Genomic DNA, 21,473 nt, shown 5'->3' on the forward strand with positions numbered 1-21,473 from the left:
AAGCCAACTAAGAATCTTACTTATTTTAATAAAATCACCTTCTTAAAGCCCTGTCCCATGGTACGGGTTCATTCCAAGAGCTCTCCTGAGTTAAAAAAAAAATCAAACTCGTGGTAAGCACGGAGAATAAATGTAGCGGGTACGTCGGAGCTCAGGGATGTCTCTTAGCGGCTCGTTATGCTAACGGCAGGTACTCGTGAAAACTCGTTAATGGCAGGTAAGCACGGGAAGACTTGTGAAAAATTTTCAACACGTTGAAAAATGTCCACGAGAGCCCCGAGTGCCAACGAGTGGCCATTACTGTAAATCTCCGAGTTCGAATCAGGGCAAACTCGGGAGAGCTCTTGGAATGAACTCGTACCGTGGGACAGGGCTATTAGCCTTCTGAACACTATTAAATTATTGGCAAAATTTGCTGTAATTACAGACCAGCAAAACATCTAGAATGATAAACTAATTCTATGCATGAGGTTTGTGATTTTCTTCTATAAATGTTACAAAATAAGAATTTTTGGAATAATTCCTTTTAATTTTTGACAAGTTTGTTTTATATTGCAGCTTCCATTGTGATCATGATTGTACCTTTCAATCATTTTCAAATCATTGTAACTTATTAAACTGTTAATAAAATGTCATCTAATTTTTCCTAATTTGGAGAGTTATATAATGTAACAAAAAAAGGCACAAAGCAGCAGAGTAACTTAAAAGGACGGGACTGAAGAAAGGTCCTGACCCGAAATGTCACCTATCCATGAGTAACCCAGCCTGAACCGCTGGGTTACTCCAGCACTTTGTGTCTTTAATAATCCAACATCTACAGTTCCTTCTATTTCTATAATGTGATACCCTGCTTAACCAGTGTGATGGGATCACAGCTGCTTGTTTTAAGGGATTGCATTGAACATGCCTGATATCAGCAAGCATTGGAACGGGGAAGGTCATTACTAAAGGATTGCTACATTTTCAAAAGATCAAGATAAGGTGCTGCTGCTTCATCACTAATCACAGGTTCTATACCTAAATCTTATGCTGATAACCATAGTGTTTCTTTACAAAATAGATCTTAATGTATGCATGGTAATGTAAAAGAATAGCAAAGAGTTGAAAAAGAGAACTTAAGTTCAAAGATCACGGTTTTTATAAAACCATATAATGTGATGGGAACTTACCACATCTGAATCATAACTCTGCAGTTATTTCTTTCAAATGCAAATGGAATTCCCATTTGAAAGCCACAACCTAGTCTGGCTCCATCACCCTACCAAGCAAAGCATTCCAAATGCCGACCATTCAAGTCTTCTTTTGCTCCTTAGCCATTCATCTAACGCCTGTGTCCTTTGGGTTATATTGATCTGTGTATGATCCTCATTATTTTGAATCCTTCTACCATATCGCCTCTGAGCTTTATTTGCTCAAAAGAGAGCAATCCTAGGTTTTTCAACACTAGTCCCTCATTTCTGAAACCATACTACATTTTATTTTGCTTATTCTCCAAGGGACGTTACATTCTTTGTGAAAAACTGTATGGTGAAATACTCCAGTTGCAGCTGAACAAACAATATCTCTTTCTTGCTTACATACTCAGTGGCTCTATTTCTAAGTCAAAAAATCCCATATGCTTCTTAAAGCACTTATTCGATGTGCATTGCCACCTTCAAAAATATTTTCTGTGGTCTCAGTGCATTTCAAGACGTTTTTATTCAGTTCCACCTCTCTGACCCCCATTCTCACAAAGAAATGTCAATAAAAGAGAACAGGGATAACAGCAGTCCCAGTATTGATTCCAGGTGAATATCACTGTCTGCTTTATTTGATCCAAAACTCAACCAAATACTGTATCTCAAGCCCTAAAAACATGAGAAGGAGAGTGTTAGAAATGGAGCATGTGTGGACAAAAAAATAGAGTTCATCTTTCAGGCCCTTTACATTTAATTAGGAACCACATTCGTCTGAAATATTAACAGTTTCTCTTACTGCTGCCTAACATGCTGGTCTATTGATGACGTTTAATTGAAGGAGGTTGGGAGGAGGCAGAATCTCAAACAGGGATATCATGGGCTTAATGGCTTGTTTCTGTAGTCTAAGTGCTGTGCAATATTCATTCAGCTATTTGGTTTACATACCACTATTCAAGACAAATTATTCATTAATAACCTACATATTAAAAAAATATGCATTGATAAAGAGATCTTACAATAAGAGAATCAGCTTTAATTGGGTGGTTTTGTCAAGTAAACATGCTCCTTTCAGGTGACAGAATTGAGCTGATAAGTTCCCCATTAAAAACAAGGAGAAACTCATAGCTTATTGTCATACTTAACCAGCCATTGAGATGCCTGATCACAACTCTAGTGATATGAAAGGCACCATATATTTGTGAAAAGATGAACCATGTTTATGGCTGATAATTCAGTATTACATAAATTACTGATTTACATTGTGCAGCAACATCTTGTTTCCACTTTTAATGCCCCAAGCCACTTCATGAGAGTGGTATCAAACAGCACGTGTCATACTGAGCCTGACAAAGGGATAGTTGGGCAAGTGACCAAAAGCTTAGTCACAGAGACAAGATTTAAAGAGTGTCTTGCAGGAGGAGAGAGATACATTGAGAGATGTTGAGAGGAAGTTCTGCAGCTTAGATACTTGGCAGTTTAAGGCATAGCTTCCCATGATGAAAACGTTACATTCAGGAATAATTGGAATAATTGGAATTCTTGGTTAACAAGCATTTTATTTTTAAACTCATCCTTGTTTTTAAATATCTCCATGGCTTCATTCCTTGCTGTCACTCGTTTCCTCTATTCCTGTCACTCCTGAGATATTGGCATTCCTCCAACTCAGATCATTTTGTGAAGTGCCCTATGACATGGGGGAGGGGGTTGTTAAAATTGTTACATTTATAGAAATTAGTTTTTGTCAGAGTTTTTGTTTTAAAGTCAGCGAGTGGCCCGAATGCTTCTTGGCATTTACCAACATTTACCAGTGTTAGGTAAGAGAAAGAGACAAAGGGTGCGTTGTGATTGATAGATAAGGTAAGAAAGCATGCCACCCACAGCACGTAAGTAGGGCCGGTGATTGGTGAGAAGAGAGAATGGATATTAAGCATGCACAAACATTCTTCAGCACTCTCAGTGGTCAGTCACTGGTTATGAAGTCTGGCATTGTCTGGTGGATGTCAAAACTTGTAAACATGTTTGTCCTCTTTGTTTCCTGCTGCTTCCTGTGATAAAACAACGACCTGCAAGAAAGTGGGAAGGGTTGCCAAACACCAAATGCTGGAGTACTGGCAGCATCTGTGGAGGGAATGGATACGCAATGTTTTCGGTTGGGACCATTCTTCCGACTGATTGTGGTTGGGGGATGGAAGTTGGAAAAATGAGGTGGGGACGGGACAAAGCCTGCCAAGTTAGTCCTTCTCCCCTGCTCTGAGCCCAGCAATTTAATTCCTTTCAGATACTTGCCTAGCTCCCTTTTGAACAATTTAATAGAATCTATTTTCACTAATCCCCCAGAATATTTCGAGGATGTAACTAGTAGAGTCGATCAGGGAAAACCAGTGGATGTGTTATATTCAGAAGGCTTTCGACAAGGTCCCACATAAGAGATTAGTATGCAAACTTAAAGCACACGGTATTGAGGGTTCAGTATTGATGTGGATAGAGAATTGGCTGGCAGACAGGAAGCAAAGAGTAGGAGTAAACAGGTCCTTTTCAGAATGGCAGGCAGTGACTAGTGGGGTACAAAGGATACAAAGGACATTTATTATCACATACACCAAATGGTGTAGTAAAATTTGACTTGGCATTGCAGCACACGAATAAAGATAAGACACAACATTAAAGAATTTAACAATAAACATAAAAACAAAAAACATCCCCCCACAATGGTTCCCACTGTGGGGGAAGGGAGCAACAAAGTCCAGTCCCATCCCCTGTTCACCCACAGTCGGGCCTATTGTGGCCTCCGCAGCCAGTCCGATGTTTTCAAGCCATCTTGCTGGAAAGCTGGAACTCCGGCGTCGGGTGAACACTCCTCAGCGGCTTGGAAATGTCTGGAACGGCTGCTTCCTCCCCGGAGACCGCGGCACCCGTAGTCCTCAGGCCGCGTTGGCTGAAGCTCCGACTCTGGCGATCTCAAATCCCAGGCTCCGCGGTGTTGTAAATCCAAGCGGCTGGACGCTGCGCAGCCACAGCTCCTCAATGTTAAAATCAGCGGTCACAGCACTCCAGAGCCAACCACACGGCGACCTGGTAAGGCATTGCCCGCTCCGTGTTGGTATCCCAGCGCTGTGCCGCCGCCGGAGCTGTAGTCCCGGCCGGTCCCGACAGGAAAGGCCGCTCCAGTCCGATGGTAGTCTGCGAGGAGGGGGGGCGCGAAGATGCAGCTCGGAGGGAAGCTGTCTCTCCGACCAGGTAGGGACCAGGAAATAAAGTTTTCTCCCATCCCCTCCCCCCACCCACCACATAAAAGACTAAAAGACCTCCAAAAACAAACACTTTAACTCACTAAAAATAAAAAAAGGGTGAAAGGACTAACAGCTGCTGGCAGGGCAGCCATACTCGATAGCGCTCCCTACAACTCGGGTACCGCAAGGCTCAGTGCTGGGATCCCAGCTATTTACAATATATATTAATGTTTTGGATGAGGGAATTGAATGCAACATCTCCAAGTTTGCGGATGACACAAAGCTGGGGGGCAGTTTTAGCTGTGAGGAGGATGCTAGGAGGCTGCAATGTGACTTGGATAGGTTGGGTGAGTGGGCAAATGCATGGCAGATGCAGTATAATGTGGATAAATGTCAGGTTATCCACTTTGGTGGCAAGAACAGGAAAGTAGACTATTATCTGAATGGTGGCTGATTAGGAAAAGGGGAGATGCAACGAGACCTGGGTGTCATGGTACACCAGTCATTGAAAATAGGCATGCAGGTGCAGCAGGCAGTGAAGAAAGCAAATGGTATGTTAGCATTCATAGCAAAAGGATTTGAGTATAGGAGCAGGGAGGTTCTACTGCAGTTGTACAGGGCCTTGGTGAGACCACACCTGGAGTATTGTGTACAGTTTTGGTCTACTAATCTGAGGAAGGACATTCTTGCCATAGAGGGAGTACAGAGAAGGTTCACCAGACTGATTCCTGGGATGGCAGGACTTTCATATGAAGAAAGACTGGATAGACTCGGCTTGTACTCGCTAGAATTTAGAAGCTTGAGGGGGGATCTTATAGAAACTTACAAAATTCTTGAGGCGTTGGACAGGCTAGATGCAGGAAGATTTTTCCCGATGTTGGGGAAGTCCAGACAAGGGGTCACAGTGTAAGGATAAGGGGGAAGTCTTTTAGGTCCGAGATGAGAATTTTATTTTCACACAGAGAGTGGTGAATCTGTGGAATTCTCTGCCACAGAAGGTAGTTGAAGCCAGTTCATTGGCTATATTTAAGAGGGAGCTAGATGTGGCCCTTGTGGCTAAAGGGATCAGGGGGTATGGAGAGAAGGCAGGTACAGGATAATGAGTTTGATGATCAGCCATGATCATATTGAATGGCGGTGCAGGCTCGAAGGGCCAAATGGCCTATTCCTGCACCTATTTTCTATGTTTCTATGTTTCTATTACTATACTATGCCTTGAGTAATGATGTAATTGGGATTAGTAATGCCCAACTGCAAGGCTATTCCAAAGGAACTTTCCTACTGGATACTTCGGATCAAAATCTGAAGAGAGCAAACTCATCCGTGGAATAGAACCAAAGAATTGCAGATGCTGGTTTACACAAAAGGACCCAAAGTACTGAAGTAACTCAGCAAGTCAGGCAGCAACTTTGGAGAACATGGATAAGTGACATTTTAGGTTAGGACCCTTCATCAGACTTGAACAATCCTTCTTTAGATATGTCTCATCCTGAAACGCCACATATGCATGTTCTCCAGTGATGCAGCCTGATCAAGCACTTTGCTTCATATCCCCTTAGGAGTCATATTCACAACCCACCCTGACAATGTAGCAATGTTACAAAATTTTGAGATTTAAAAAATCAAGCCTGCAATTTATCCCATCAGATAAAGCATAAAAAGAAGTTTAATTTGACTCCTAAATCACTTTCATATCTTCAGTATTAAAAAAGTTATGGCCATTTTCATACTCTGAAATTAGCATCTTGTTCCCTATTGCTTTTCCATTGACTTAACTCAAAAGCAGTGATCGAGGACAGTCAAAAGCCCATAACTTTCTTAAAAATTAAGAGAACTGAATGAAATTTTCAGTTATTATAGATTGAAGCATTCTGAAACAAATATGAAACAATCTTACTTGGATGACGTGAAATTAAAGTATATAATTAGTTAGTTACCTAATTGTAGCTAATTACAAAATTCAATTACTAGATCTAAACATCTATCCATTTCTTAAGAAAAGGTTAACATTTTTAAATAGCCTAAGTGTCCAAATAACATTCACACAAGAATTCACAATATAACATGATTTTTAAATCTCATTGTCATGAATTTATAGGCTAAATGGAAGGAATTTAGTGTTTAATTCCTGTAAATTAATGGCCATTTAAATCATCTTGCGAGTGGGTTTTTGTGGAACGCGATCGATTGGAACGTTGTGGTTGCGGTGAATTTATACCATATCGGCAGGAAAAACACTGCCAGTTTGTATATTTACATAATCATATTTTCGCCGATGAAATTTTGTCCCATACGTGAGATCCGTCCCGTTGTTGGCGTTGACAGCGTTAGAAGTAGCTTTTTATTTTACTCCAGCAATTCAATTGTCCCACGATTAAAAAAAAATAATTCAGAGAACGGCAGTCGGGACGAATTTTCAGCAACAGGTAGTAGCCCCCCCCCCCTCAAAGGCGCCAAAATCGCGCACACGGCCAGTGGCAGAACTGCAGCGCCGCTGAAGGTAAGTTCTGTAACATACCTAGACAATGAGAGGCAAATCCACTAACGTTTCTTATACTGTAACCATTGCTATACCACTGACAGCTCATGCTTCCCTTTCTCTTGCATCCTAATCACCTTGCCTGAAAAAACATTTGACAACCAAAACATTTTGAAAAAATTTGAAAAAAAACCCAAAACATAACATTTTTACAAATTCAGAATCACTGATGAAGAAGAGATTAGTTTAATCTGGCATCATGTTCAGCACGGACATCACAACCTGAAAGGCCTGTTCCTCTGTACTGTTCTTTGTTCTATGCCTCCACATCCTGAAGTGAATTCCAATGCACCTTCTGAAAACGTTGTTGCTCACATCCTCATATTCATGTATTCAGATATTCTTCAAAACAAACAAGTATGATTCCTTTCAAAGGACTCTCACTTCTTTAAAAATATGTGTTTTAGTGTTGGGCCCCTTGCCAATTAATGCTGCATTACACCAACTTGCTGCTTTGTCCAGGAAACTTTTAAAACAGCAGGTGCTGCATGCAGCACAAGGACTAGGCGAGAGTTAATTGCCTACAAACTCTTTTCAGTATCATCCAATTTCCCCCCATGTAGGTCTCCCTTATGTCTGTGCTATCTACAGTGACTGATGTTGCAGCTGGAAGAATTGCTCACAGATATCCCGGCTTGAAATTGTGTTTGAGCTGACACTTCCTCATATGGTCTATTTCTCTCTCCTGTTCTGCAGATGCCCATTGCACTGCTGACAGTAAGGGAAGGGACACAGCTGTAGCTGAACTGCTGTGAATCTTGAAATCTACTCTGGTATACCAGTCATCCGAAGGCACAGGAATAGAACCAGCAAAATCATTGCTTCAGCTCAACAACGGTCTTCTCCGTTAAATCCTGAGCATCAACATCACTCCTGTTGCAGGCATCCTGTTCAAACATGCATGAGTTGTACAACAGACGGAACTTGGTGCCTGGTGGCCACCCTTTGGCTTGCTTGGCTGGCTCAAAGACATTGGGCCGTCGTCAGGATACTCTGATCTTATCTGCTGTCTACGGCTAAACACCAGCTGAACAGTCCTATTCTTTGATATACATCTCAGAGCTGTTGTGCTGTGTCTGCAGTGTTGTGGTTGCTGTCAGCGTCATCCTGTGCAATGATAAAGTCAGACATCCTCACTATAGTTCCCATTGGTTATTCCCAGGCAAGAGAGATTGAAATATTTTATTTCACTGGTGAGCATTAATAACATTTTGCATGCAGTGATGTAGTGCAAATGCCGAGATGTCCTCTTTCTTTCACTGTCATAGATGGATCCTTCACCTGCATCTCCTCCATGTAGTTCTGCCCTCGCTCTTCCTCCCCCCCAGACGGAACAACAAGAGTTGCCCTTGTCCTCACCTTCCATCCCACTCGCCTTCGCATCCAACATATCAATGTCTAACATTTCTGCCACTCTCAACGTGATCTCAGCACCAGTCACAGCTTCCCATTTCCACTCCTTTCCACCTTCCACAGAGATTACACTCTCTGCAACTCCTTGGTTCACCCCTCCCTTGCCACCCAAACCACCCCCTCCCCAGATACTTTCCCCTGCAATGGCAGGAGATGTAACACCTGTCTCTATACCTCCTACCTTGCATCCACCCAGAGCCCCAGTAGTCCTTCCAGGTGAGACAGAGTGTTCACATGCACCTCCTCTGACCTCGTCAACTGCATCTAGTGTCCATGATGTCGCTACCATTATGTTGGCGAGACTAAGCATAGACTCTGTGAATTTGCTTGGTCCGCCAAGGACTACCGTATCTCACGATTTTCTGTTTTTTTCTCACTACTTTTGTCATTTGATTTCGGCGTTTGTCCAACCCTTCTCACCTGTATCCACCTATCGCTTGCCAGGCTTGCCCCTCCTCACTCCAGCGATGATTTCTGCTCCACCACCATAATCAGTATGAGGAAGGGTGTTGTCCCGAAATGTCACCTATCCATGTTCTCCAGCGATGATTCCTGACCCACTGGGGCACTTTGTGTCTTTTTATTTATAAAGCAGCATCTGCAGTTCCTTGATTCTCCGCAAACAGAATATTCTGTATATATGAGGTTAAAAAAGACAGGTTAAAAAAAAAGGATGGTACACAGAAAAGCTGGAGAAACTCAGCGGGTGCAGCAGCATCTATGGAGCGAAGGAAATAGGCAAAGATTCGGGCCGATCGGGGGTGGTGGGGGGGGGGGGGGGGGCGGGGACAAGAAAGGAAAAAGGAGGAGGAGCCCAAAGGCTGGGGGATGGGAGGAGACAGCAGGGGGACTGAGGAAGGGGAGGAGACAGCAAGGACTAACAAAATTGGGAGAATTCGATGTTCATGCCCCCAGGATGTAGGATGCAAAAAAAGGATAACCTTTTGATTCGTAGTTTTTTGTTTCTTTACAGGAAGACAATTGAGTTTATGAATGCAAAGACGCTGCCTTGCAGTACCTCAGTTACTTTAGACCTAAAGCTGAATAAGGTATGTATCTTTCCCCCAGGATTCGGAACCTCCTGGGGGACAGGTGATGGGTAAGAAAGAACTGCTGAGTTCTTGAAACCAGGACATAAAATAAAAAAACAGTATCAAATCAATAGTAAGAAAATAATGAACTTTGAAAATCTAGGTTTTGGGACAGCTGTACTTGCACATTGAAGCATATTTTAGGCAGGAGCCACAATAATGATTTAGCAGCAGTAGGTTTTCAGAATATGAGTTTTGATTTGCATTTGGGAGAGCGTCTGTACATCTGGAAGTGTTGGATTCAGATAAGCTTTTCAAAGTGAAAAGTTTCACGGTGAAGTGTGAAACATTTGGAGTATGTAATGGCCAATTTGGTCTAGCTTTAATGTAGCTCAAAAAGAGACATACTCATTTTGACGTTAGACAGTTTCATATAATGTGGTACATGATAAGGGGTGGCAGAAGTAAAGTTGCAGAGCAGAAGAGTTTAAAAGGATTCTGAGGACATGTTTGAAAGTGCCTCTTAAAAATTCAAATCATTGGTAGCTGAAGAATGCGGTGGCTAATTTCCTTGTGCCAATTAATTAAGTGGTTAATTGGTCCTGGAGACATTTCTGATGATCTTATTATATAGTGCAAACTACAGACTGATGGAGGAACCCTACATAGAAGAAGATGGAGGAACCCATGCTCAGGCAACATCTGTGGAGGGGAATGAACACGATGTTTCAGGTTTTGATCCTTCTTCCTTAGACTGGGGTCCACGTGTAGAAGGAAGATAATTGGTAGGTGCCTGAGGGGCACAGAGAGGGACACGGAGGCACAGAGAGGGACACGGAGGCACAGAGAGGGACACAGAGGCACAGAGAGGGACACACAGGCACGGAGAGGGAGCGTGAGGTGGCAGAGAGGGAGCGTGGGGGAAGGGCAGAGATGGGGGGGGGGGGGGGGGGGCGTCGTCACAGGGGAGGGCTGGCTCCCGAATGCTATACTCCCTCGCTCCCAGCTGCAAAATGCACCCGTCCCAAACCCGTTGCCCTCACAGGAGATGTGGGGGGCAGAGAGGGAGCATGAGGGGGGCAGAGAGGGAAGGAGGGAGGGGGGGGGGGGGAGATGGAGAGGGGGCAGAGAGGGAGGGGGTAGGATTTGAGGGGGGTGGGGGGGGGGGGGGGGGGGATGGTCAGGGGGGGGGGGGTGGGGTGCCGTCACACTCGCAAGGAACAAGAAGACAGCAGGGTTTTTTTCAAAGGTTTTTTGTCAAAGGTGTTCCCGTTCGCAGTCGTTTTTTTTTCGAGAAGATGTGAACAACACACACACACACACACACACACACACACACACACACACAACACACACACACCCACACACACGCACATACACATACACACACACACGCACGCACACACACACACACACACACACACACATCCAAGATCAGAGTTTTATAGTTATAAGGATGATGATGGATATTCTGTAAAGCAGCATTGCATTTTATTATTTTATTGCATGATACATGAAGCATTTAAGCTGGCTAAAAGGATAAGCTCAAGCGATTTACAAATTTTAAATACTTTCTGTGGGAGAAAATGGATAAAAGCAATGCCAAATCAAAATAGATTAAATGCTCATTGTTATGAAAGGCAGCTATTTCTTAAAGATTATACATAGATTGGAATCATTGTTCAGTTTCATTGTGAAATGGATATTTATAGATAAATAATTTTGTAGCCCATCAGCAAGTAAAAATTTAAAAACACTGGATGGAGTCTTTGGGGAAAAAAACATCACTGCTCGGTGGTTGTTTTTTATTTCCGAAAAGTTGGAGAGATATTTCTGTTTGGTGGAATTGGAATTGGCATTCCTCACGCACATTATTGTGGAGAAAGTAATGGAAATCTGTCCTGATTTCATCAACTTGACAGTTACTGTAATTTCCTAACTGCCCTCAAATTCACTTAGACTATCTTTGACATGTCTCTCCCCTTTCTCAATTTCTCTGCCTTCATCACAGGGGACTGATTCCACCAGGTGATGCCGCAGTGGCCGCGGTAGCATCGATCGCCCCGACTGCATGTAGTTTGACTGCCCCGACCACGAGAGAATAAAGAGGAAAGAAGATTAGACTTTATTGCCTTCCATCACATTGAGGAATGTGGGGAATCTGCTGTGGTGGATGTTTATGTTAACTTTTATGTAGTTGTCTATCTTGTTTTTTTTAGTATGACTGCATGGTAAATCAAGTTTCACTGTACTTTAATTGGTACACGTGACGATAAAATACCTTTGAACCTTTTTGAACCTTTAAGGGGACAGACTATTGACTGACAACTACACTCCCCCCCCCCCCCATTCCCATGCCTACTTATTCTACACCTCCTTTGCTATGGCACCATCTTCTACTCTCAATTACCCCATCTCTGTTGCATCTATTGACAAAATGAGGCTTTCCACTCTGTGCCCTACAGATCTCAACTTACTTTCTTACTCTACTTCCCCCCAGATGGAAAAAGGAACTGTTGCTTTGCAAGATGACAATAAAGGTTGATTGATTGATAGGTGACATTTCGGGTTGGGACCCTTCTTTAGACTGATTGTGGAATGGAGGGGTAAGAAACTAGAAGAGAGGAGGAGCAGTATACAGCCGTGCAGGTGATTGGTGGATACAGCTGATACGAGGGTGTTTGATAGATGGTTGGACAAAGGTCAGAGATGAAAAGATCAAAGGCTTGAGGCAAAAGAATCGAAGAGCAGCTCCTGCTTGCTAACCATTTAAACTATCCTTCCCATGCCGACATTTCTGTCCTGGGTCTCCTTCATTGCCACACACAAATTGGAAGAACAACACCTCATATTCTGCTTTAGTTTACAATCCAACAGTATGAACATTGAACTCTCCAATTTTAAGTAAATCCCCCATATCCTCCTCTCTTTCCCCTAAATAACCCCTCCCCACTCCATTGCCCACACATTCCTCTCACCATCTCCCACCATCCAAGCTATCCTGGTCCTTACACTCTCGTTTTCTACACTCATCTCCCATCCCTGTCCCATATTTCCTTTCATCCCAATCCTGATTCTGTCCGCCCATATTCCTCGCCAGGTTTTACATTTCACTAATTTTCTCTTTCCCTTATCGAACACCCTTTTGCCTGCTTTTCACCTCTAGTCTTTGTCACTATCTCCACCCATCTGCCAATCACCACTCCCCACCCTTACTTGTATCCTTACCAATCATTTGCCAGGATAGACACAAAAAACTCAGCGGGACAGGCAGCATCTCTGGAGAGAAGGAATGGATGATGTTTCGGGTCAAGACCCTTCATTTGCCAGGTTTTGCCCCATCTCCCACCTATCTTTTCCAACTTTCTACCCTCCCTCCCCCAATCGCTACTCCATCTTTCAAAAGAAAGGGCTTGACATGAAACATGTCTGTCTATTCTCTTCACAGATACTGCCCGCCTGCTGAGTTCCTCCAGCACCTTGTTTTTTAGCCAGAATTTATTTGTGTCTCTGTGTTGCCATGCTTTCATGTTCATTGGGATGCCCGAAAATATCGCGCTGTACATAAGTCAAGCTGTATTTGTTATAAGCATAGCTCTGGACCAGTCTTTAAAGATACAGCACGGAAACAGGTCTTTGGCCCATCGAATCTGTGCCGAACAGCAATCACCCCGCACATTAACACTATCTTACACACTAGGGACAATTTAAAATTTTACCGAAACCAATTAGCCTACAAACCTAGACTTCTTTGGAGTGTGGGAGGAAACTGGAGCACCCAGAGAAAACCCACGTGGTCACAGGGAGAATGCACAAACTCTGTACAGACAGCACCCGAGGTCAGGGTCGAACACGGGTCTCTGGCGCTGTTTGGCAGCAACTCTACTACTGTGCCATCTTGTCACCCCAATTACAATTGCGCCACCGTGCCTTTCTCCATTATACATCTTTTGGAGGAAGCAAAGGCCACCATCGACCTCCCACTTTCCACTAGATTGGATAGTAAAGAAGGTACACAAAAATGCTGGAGAAACGCAGGGGGGGGCAGCAGCATCTATGGAGCAAAGGAAATAGGCAACGTTTCGGGCCGAAACCCTTCTTCAGACTGATGGGGGGGGGTGGCGGGGAGAAGAAAGGAAAAAGGAGGAGGAGGAGCCCGAGGGCTGAGGGATGGGAGGAGACAGCCCGAGGGCTGAGGAAGGGGAGGAGACAGCAAGGGCTACCAAAACTGGGAGAATTCAATGTTCATGCCCGCAGGATGCAGACTCCCCATGCGGAATATGAGGTGCTGTTCCTCCAATTTCCGGTATTGCTCGCTCTGGCCATGGAGGAGACCCAGGACAGAGAGGTCGGATGGGGAATGGGAGGGGGAGTTGAAGTGCTGAGCCACCGGGAGGTCAGGTTGGTTATTGCGGACCGAGCGGAGGTGTTCGGCGAAACGATCGCCCAGCCTCCGCTTGGTCTCACCGATGTAGATCAGCTGAAATCTAGAGCAGCGGATGCAATAGATGAGGTTGGAGGAGATGCAGGTGAACCTCTGGATAATAAAGAACCTGGAAAATCCCACCATGATGATGAGCTCCTTGAAACACAGCAATTGAAATAATTAAGAAGAAACATTTTTGCAATTCTTGTGATTTGCAACGTCTCAGTTGTTGCTTGGTCCCAAGCTCAGTAATTTACAATGTTTCTTATTCAGGCTTAGAAGTAATTTTCACGGTTGCAAGGTTCACGTTGTAGCAATCTCAGTATCAATCTGTTACTTTTATAAAATTTTAATCAGGAACTGTTTGTGCTTCACTAATTGGTTAAGTCGAAGACTAATGTATGAACAGCATTAGTGCATTATCAGTAACCTGAAAGTCATTTATCCAGCCACTACACTGATCAGTGCAATGATTTTGCAGCCACAAGACAACAGGGAGATATGTGAAAAGGACTTTTCCTATATGAATTAAAATAATCTCAGGTGGAGTATTAGTGAATAAAATGAATAACATTTGATTTTATTTTTCATATGAGGCTTTTACTGAACACTCCTCGCATGAGAATTCATAAGAGTTAGCAAAAAATACTTCCTATGTTATGTGCTTATTGCTAACCCAATCATTCCTGGGTTCTTTCTCGTAAACCTCCTCTGGGCTCTTTCCGATGCCCACGCATCCTTCCTCAGATATGGGGCCCAAAACTGCTTACATTAATGTTTTATTAGAAACACACTGCAGCTACTGTGCTCAATGGTGCAGGGAATTAATGTTTAGAATGGGGTGGGGGGTTGGACTGACATTCACACGGGCTGCTTTGTCCTGGAATATGTTGGTTTCTTCAGTGTGATTGGTATGGCATTGGTTCAGACATGTGGAAACTATTCCATCATACCCGTGCGCTTGTAGAAGATGGGGGAGGCTTTGGGGGGGGGGGGGGGGGGGGCAGGATGTGTCACCAACCATGGGATGCCTAGGCTCTGACTAGCTCTTATATTTATGTAGCTGATGTAAACAAGTTTGTAATCATTGATGACTCCCAGGACCTTGCTGTCGTTGAACTCAACGATTGTAGTGCGATTGAGTATCAGGGGTTACACTGTCTCATGTTGGAGTTAGTCATTGTCTACCATGTTTGTGGCACAAATGTTATTTGCTGCTTATTACCCCCTGGCTAAATGTTGTCTGGGTTTGCTGCTTGTAGTCATGGGCTACTTCATTTGCTGAGGCATGTTGGATGGATGAATTGAACATTGTGCAAGCATCATTGTCACCTTCTGATGGAAGCAAGGTCATTGATGATACATTTGCCTCGGGCAGGGATGGTTGATATCCAACAATCACTACATTCTTCCTTTGTATCAGTATGACTCCAGCCGTTGGATTATTTTCCACATGCTGCTCCTTGATGTTAATATTGAGAAAATAATTCATAGAAATTCATAGAAATATCATCAAAAGATCTATATTATTACTAAAAGTCTCATCTTGTCCACTTCCTGTCTACATTGGAAATATATTTTAGAAAGAAATGCTACCCTATATCGCTATGATTTTTTCGCTATGTTACTCACTGTCCTCCTCCCCTCCAATAGCCCCAAGTTTTTTTCCGATCGGTGAAATAATAAAAAAGTTATGAATGTTTAAAAAATCATGAGATCAGCAGATTGGTCTTCTCGCCTGTCAGTCACCATCATGAAGGTATGCCCCTTCCGGGGGGGCAGAAGAATAAAGCTCCAGAGGCTGGACGTGAGTCAGTCACCCTGGAAGACCTTGAGTGAGTGTCGAGTCCAGAACTGTAAATCTACGCTGTGAGTGAACTGAACTGTGAGTCTGCACTGTGCTGCTTGAACTGAATTGAAGGGTTGGTCTGCAAACAGCGCTGCTTGAACAGAATTGAAGGGTTGGTCTTCAAACTGTGCTGCTTGAATTGAATTGAAGGGTTGGTCTGCAAACTGTGCTGCTTGAACTGAATGTCGCGCTCACTCACTCACTGCGGAAGTCCCGCTCACTGCGGAAGTCCCACTCACTGCGGAAGTCCCACTCAGAGGAGAGGCTGTGCTTAATCGCGTGAGTAGATTCAAGAGATTCACTGTCATATATATGTTGTGTGTGAGAGTGTTTGATGGATGGTGTGAGTGTGTGTGTGTGAGAGATGGTGTGCGTATGAGATGGTGGGTGTGTGTGTGAGATGGAGGGTGTGTGAGATGGAGGGAGTGTGTGTGTCTGTGAGATGGAGTGTGTGTGTGTGATAGAGGGTGTGTGTGTGATGGAGGGTGGTGTGTGTGTGTGTGAGATGGAGTGAATCAACACTCGCTGTGAGTGAATCAACTGCCAGCCCACTAACCGTGAGTGAGTCAACTGCCAGCCCACCAACCGTGAGTGAGCCGGCTGCCAACCCACCAGCCGTGAGTGAGTCGACTACCAGGCCAACAGCCGTGAATGAGTCGTCTGCCAGCCCACCTGCCATGAGTGTGTCATCTGCCAGCCCACCAGCCGTGAGTGAGTCGGCTGCCAGCACACCAGGCCCGAGTGACTGAGCTGGCAGCCCACCAGGCCCGAGTGACTGGCCTGTCAGCCCACCAGGCCTGTGCGACTGAGCTGCCAGTCCAAGAATCCATTTGGCCCACAATGTCCACACTAGCCCTCTGGAAACCAGTCCCTTCCGCCCACAACACCCATACTAGCACTCCAGAAAGCCCCCCCCCCTCCCACTGGCCAACAATATTGGAATTGGTGGAGAGGTGGAATATTGCGTTGGGGGACCAACCATCAATCCTCCCGTGTGAACATGGGACCCAACGGGTCCCACTTAGAATAGTCTTAACTAAATGCAGAGATATAACTAGCACATTGCCATTGGCCATTAAACTTACAAGTTCCAGGTAGGGTAATAAAACTACCCTGTTATTATGCTACCATACATAAATAAAATCCACCATGTCCTTGATTTGAATAAACCACACCAGCTAATCTCAGTCTTATGCAGAGACATTATGTGGAATTGTGAAGTAGCACCAGTGGCAATTAGAAAGGGATCTGAGAATTAATGTCTTCATGATCTGAGGATCCAGTGCCCATGATGTGGATGGGCAGACAATTGTGTACCTTCCTAATGATTCAGATAGAAGACTTCCTTCTGAGCATGGAGTATCTGGACATGGAAGAGTGGTTAATTTACTGCCACATCATGTAAAGGAAGGTTAAAGGAGGGACATTAGGGAAGAGCCACAAATACAAAACAGATAAATTACATATTTTTAAATCTTCAATGATAATTGATATCCAAATTAATGAGATTTCCCACTTAAAGAAGCTATTCAGTGCCACAAACATTGTTTGACAGGAATTAAAGCCTATGACCCATTAAAACTGGACAAAATGGACTGGGAAAGATCCACTGTATTTCTGATGTGTTTTCTTGGAATATAATGTGTTAAATACTGGGGATCTTGGCTTCCCAGAAAGCATCTCCCTGATTTCAGTGTTTAACTGTGATTGCACATTTAATAAAAAGTTGTCGTCCTATTTACACTTCAATAGTGGGGATGCTATGCTAGCTTACAGCAAAATACAAGTCTTTTGTTGGAGGGAGGTGAAAGAAAATCACTTTGCACTAATTTACATTTACTCAGATGCAAGGAGATCTGAGAAGGGAAAAGCTACTGATCAATGATCATCACCAAAGCAATCAAATTGCTCTGACATGTCTTTCTGTTTTTAGAGCAGTGAGGTCAGTTTATTGTCCAGCCAACTAAACAAAAAAACTGACAACCACCAAAGTCGAAGGGAGTCAGTGGATCTGTATAATTATTTGTGGCAGACCGCTTTGAAAAGATGGATATTTCCTTGGGGTTTCAATGACCAGATTCACATCAGTTACTTGTAGTAGAATCTGGAGCAAAAAACACTGAGAAATCTTTCCATGCTGATAATAAGTTTACAAGTAATAATGCGTATGATAGAAGATGAAAAATGTGAAGATTATGCATTGCATTCCATTGGGATCTTCATGAAATAACATTGAAGTATAATGTTTTTCTGTGAAAAATTACTTTTCAAAAGATCCTATTGTACATTAAAAAGAAATCAAATGTTTCAAATCAAGATAACTTTTTCTGTGGCTACATGTTACATTTCAGTACCTGTAAAATAATTGGCTTTTAAATTGCACAACACTGATACTGTTTAAAATCCATCTGTTGGACCTCTGAGAAATAATAGTTTAGTGATTTATAAATTATGAATATGAAGTACCATTAGTGTTTAACGCTGTTTGTTTTCCTCCAATAACAGGCAGGCTAACAAAATAACAGAAGGGGGATGATTTTACTTATTGCTTTCTGTACAAAATTGAACAGATTCTCCAGAGAATCTTTGCTTCAAATCATTATACAAGGCAACAGTTTGATGTTTGGCAGCTCTTATTTGCGCTGCCAGCTTTTGTTTTGTACGAGCAAGCACTAAATTTAAAAGCCTTAGTTCTTCAATATTTGTTTCTGTTATGCCGGTAAAGGAATTCAATGGGAGAAAAAGATGTATTATGTTTAGACTGCATTCAATCAAAATTATTCTGCTAATTGTCTGTGACATATTCCATGTTTAAACCATTCTTTTGCATTCCATCTCTGTTCCCAAATCGCCACAGTAGCCCAAACTCTTAATTGAGGGAAGTTTGGCTTTGTATATTTTATTTTACAATTGCAATTACCTTTTTCCTTTGGACAAGCTCTTGACCCATTTTCATTTAGAATCATAGTCATACAGAGTGGAAACAGGCCCATCGGCCCACCTTGCCCACTCCGCCCAACATGTCCCACCTGCCTGCATTTGGCCCATATCCCTCTAAACCTATCCCATCCAAGTACCTGTCTAAATGTTTCTTAAACGTTGCGATATAACCTGCCTCAACTACCTCCTCTGGCAGTTAGTTCCATACACCCACCACCCTTTGTGTGAAAATGTTACCCCTTAGGTTCCAGTTAAATCTTTCCCCACATTTCTCACATTGTACATTGCATCCAATATTGAACACGAGAGCCAATAAAGTCCTTCCCTGAATTCCTCTCAGGGGAACATTGTTTGGAGGAGCATAGTGGCTGATCTTAGAAAGGACAAAAGGCATAAATTTGTGGCTCTGATCTCAGTTATGTTGAGCTTCTGAGCTGGTGAAATGACCTACAGAAATAGCTCATTAGAACAAAGTTGACCAACATCAGACTGCCCCAGCTTATACGAAATAGACTCTGAACTGAACATCTGTGGTAGCCAGCCCCAACAAAGCTGATTCTAATCTCTGGTGGGCTATTACTGCCCCATTGTCCGTGGAAGCAAGAAGGTCTGTAGAGCTCAATTACAGCTGGCATCAATTCATCTTCAAAGCCCTAGGCACCCAGTTAACCACCTAGCAAGCAAAATACTTCCACTGGAGGCAACATCAGCTTTTGAGGAACTCAGTTACACTGTCCTGCTGAGGGCATTTTGGTTCAGATTGCAACATCTCCTCACTAACCATTCATCTCCGAATTTGCTACAGCACTGTCTGTTACACTGCACTACATTCGTCAGAGCTGATTAAAATATACTACACTGCTGTCCCACATCACAGCCACAAAATATACTACACTGCTGTCCCACATCACAGCCACAACTCAAATCAGATAATAGATAGTTGAAACAAAGAACTGCAGGTGCTGGTTTATACCAAAGGTAGACACAAAGTTGCTGGTGTAACTCAACGGGTTAGGCGGCATCTCATGAGAGACCACCACTCATATCTAGGTCTACTTTAGATCTATTCACAAAGGATAGTTTAAATGAGCCAAGTGGCTGCTTCTCAGAGAATGAAGTAACTTGTGCCCACATGCAGCAAGGTGTGAACACCATTCCAGACATGGCCTGACTAAATCTTATCTGACACTTTTTAAATGTATATTTTACTCTGCATTTTTTAAATAATTCCCTCATATTCAATTGTTTGCCACTTTATCTGATAATTTGCATAATGACAATGTCTTCTCTCCTCTATTTAAATGACCCTGCTCAATGAGACTATCCAGTGGCACTCTCAACTCTCTCTAAAGTGTGGAATTTGGATGTGAGGACGAATAATGGCTCTTTTACACATAATTACCTTCAAATTCCGAGACTTCTAGATGAAAATCAATTCCTTCATTTACTCCGTTTATGGTTCATTTTGGTTGGAGTTCTTCTTAGATTAGTGTTTGGCTGATGACATGCAGCCTCTTGGAGAGCTAGAACTACATGACATGGAAAACAGTCCCAGAATGTGAGGAAACAAGGAACTGCAGATGTAGAATCAAAGAACTGCAGATGCTGGTTAATACACCAACACAAAATGCTGGAGTAACTCAGCAGAACTGGAGAACATGGATAGATGTCCTGTCGGGGTCAAAACCCTTCTTTCAGACCCTCTTGAGAACATGGATGGGAAATGTTTCTCTGGATAACATGGATAAGTGGAGTATTCCAGCACTTTGTGCCCCTTTAAGGAACTGCAGATGCTGGTTTACAAAAAAAAAAAAAAAGTTCTGGGGTAACTCAACAGGTCAGGCAGCTTCTGTGGAGTACATGCATAGTCAACATTTCAGGTGGGGGGCCTTTCTTCAGACATTGTAGGGGAGAATTGTGGAGAGGTGGGTATTGGGGGGAGAAAGCTGGACGAGGAGGAGCAGATCAAAGCCTGGCTGGTAATAAATCAATATAGGCGAGGGGGGATTTTGATGGCAGAAGGTGTGAGACAAAAGGTGTAAATATGAGGATGTTGACAGGAAATTAATTCTCAGTTAATCCTTTTCAATGTATCATTTGAAATAGCAGGACCATTTTTGCTTTCCCTGCTGTAAAAGCTACAGACTAGACAGTCACTCATGGGGCCTTGTGAATTCTGTTGTGATTCTTCTATTACTGGCATTCAATTACCACTCACGGACATAGCAAGTATGCAGATGATACAACGGTGATTGGCCTCATCAGCGACAATGATGAGTTGGCCTATAGGGAGGAGGTCCAGCTCCTAGCAACACGGTGCGCTGACAACAACCTGGCCTTTAACTCCAAGAAGACCAAGGAGCTCATTGTGGGCTTCAGAAGATCTAGGGGCGGCACGCGGACCCCCATCCATATTAACGGGACGGAGGTGGAACGTGTTTCCAGCTTCAGGTTTCTGGGGGTCAACATCTCTGATGACCTCTCTTGGACCCACAATACCTCAACTCTGGTCAAGAAGGCTCATCAGCGTCTCTTCTTCCTGAGGAGACTAAAGAAGATCCATCTGTCTACTCAGATTCTGGTGAACTTCTACCGCTGCACCATCGAGAGCATCCTTACCAACTGTATCACAGTATGGTATGGCAACTGCTCTGTCTCCGACCGGAAGGCACTGCAGAGGGTGGTGAAAACTGCCCAACGCAGCACCGGTTCCTCACTCCCCTCCATTGAGTCTGTGCAAGGCAAGCGATGTCTGCGAAGGGCGCGCAGCATCGTCAAGGACTGCTCTCACCCCAGCCACAGACTGTTTACCCTCCTCCCATCCGGGAGGCATTACAGGTCTCTCCGTTGCCGGACCAGCAGGTTCA

General features: G+C 43.5%; 1 long non-coding RNA gene across 1 annotated transcript in view; it reads left to right on the forward strand.

The window, feature by feature from the left end:
• The window catches only part of LOC129702880 (uncharacterized), an 85,735-nt gene extending 75,618 nt beyond the window's left edge, over window positions 1-10,117 (forward strand). Inside the window, exons 3-4 of the long non-coding RNA XR_008724467.1 lie at window positions 9,334-9,409; window positions 10,026-10,117. This is a non-coding gene — a long non-coding RNA (uncharacterized LOC129702880). The remainder of the gene's footprint in view (window positions 1-9,333; window positions 9,410-10,025) is intronic.
• Window positions 10,118-21,473: the final 11,356 nt, after the last annotated feature.

The sequence above is a fragment of the Leucoraja erinacea genome, chromosome 13 (genome assembly GCF_028641065.1).
Source record: "Leucoraja erinacea ecotype New England chromosome 13, Leri_hhj_1, whole genome shotgun sequence".
In the NCBI taxonomy this organism is placed as follows: Eukaryota; Metazoa; Chordata; class Chondrichthyes; order Rajiformes; family Rajidae; genus Leucoraja; species Leucoraja erinaceus.